Source organism: Sinocyclocheilus grahami, unplaced genomic scaffold, assembly GCF_001515645.1.
Source record: "Sinocyclocheilus grahami isolate Dianchi unplaced genomic scaffold, SAMN03320097.WGS_v1.1 scaffold233.1, whole genome shotgun sequence".
Classification (NCBI taxonomy): domain Eukaryota; kingdom Metazoa; phylum Chordata; class Actinopteri; order Cypriniformes; family Cyprinidae; genus Sinocyclocheilus; species Sinocyclocheilus grahami.
In genome coordinates, this window is record NW_015505412.1 from 3,993,321 (window position 1) to 3,994,878 (window position 1,558).

The following is a 1,558-nucleotide window of genomic DNA, read 5'->3' on the forward strand; positions in this document are numbered from 1 at the left end:
CCGCCTTACAAGCATCACTTGTTTATGAGAATTATGTGTGTGTTCTATCTCGCTGAGTGTGTAACTTGGTCAGGCTGCTCATAGCCTCTCTCCCGATGGGATTGAATATTGTTCCCATAGCAAAGAAACCTCCGCGATGTCTCGTGAAAGCTCGAAAGGGAACATCTCTGGTTATTATCGTAACCTTGGTTCCCTGAGAGCAGGAACGAGACATTGCGGAGTTCTCCATGTTCACTGCTCGACCAGCTAAGCGTGTTCAGTATTAGATTCTGACATAATTGTTGCGTACACCGCAGGTCGCTGTGATTTTGCCAAGTAAGACATGTTCCTGTTGATCCTGGATCAACATTACTATCCAAAAATACAGACTTGACCCAATCCCCACCCCTAAACCTAACCTTACCCATAATTTATTCCTAAAATCAGAGAGAAATGATAGCTGATTAACAAGGGTGTATAAGCACCTAATCCTGATTGTAAGCCAAAAACTGACATTTCCTGAAAAGTTATATCTCAATTCTGTCGAGCGCCTTAGTATTTGCATGCGATTTGCATACTTCGCGACAATTGGCCAGGCAATTGGACTGGCGTGAGCCAATAGGACTTCAGGAAAGGTTGGAAGGGAAGGAGTTCCCATAGCGGAGAAACCTCCGCTATGTCTCGTTCCCACTCTCAGGGAACCGAGGTTATGATAGTAACTGGAGACATTTTCTGAGAGCTACAACTACAACTTGTACCACCACCTCAGGTTCATTAGGCTCTAAGTTTAGGCATTGATAGTGTGATAGTTCCGAGTCCAAGGGTGTGAACACCTCCAAGTAAGGCCAGGCAAGGCAAGTTTATTTATGTAGCACATTTCATACACAATGGTAATTCAAAGTGCTTTACATAAAAAAATGGGGGAAAAAATCACAACAATAAAACAAGGAATTTAAAACTTTTAAAATGATTTAAAATTTGATTTAAGAGATTTAAAATGAATTTAAAACAGTTAAGAATAGAAAATGATTATACATAAAATATAGTGCAATCAGTTCGGACATTGCACAGTGCTCATTCAGTAAATGCACAGCTAAACAGATGAGTTTCGAGTCTGCATTTAAATGTGACTAATGGTTTAGCACATCTGACCTCTTCTGGAAGCTGATTCCAACTGCGGGCTGCATAATAACTAAAAGCGGACTCCCCTTGTTTTGTGTGAACCCTTGGTATTTCTAACTGACTCGATCCTAATGATCTGAGTGGTCTGTTAGGTTTATAATCAGTGAACATATCTGCTATGTATTTAGGTCCTATGCCATTGAGTGATTTATAAACAAGTAAAAGTACTTTAAAATAAATCCTAAATATAACTGGAAGTCAGTGTAAGGACCTGAAGACTGGTGTGATATGCTCAGATTTTCTGGCTCTAGTCAGAATTCTGGCAGCAGCGTTCTGGATGAGCTGCAGCTGTCTAATGGTGTTCTTGTGAAGGCCGGTGAGAAGACCATTACAATAGTCCACCCTGCTGGTGATAAAGGCATGAACAAGTTTCTCCAAGTCTTGACTGGAAACAAAA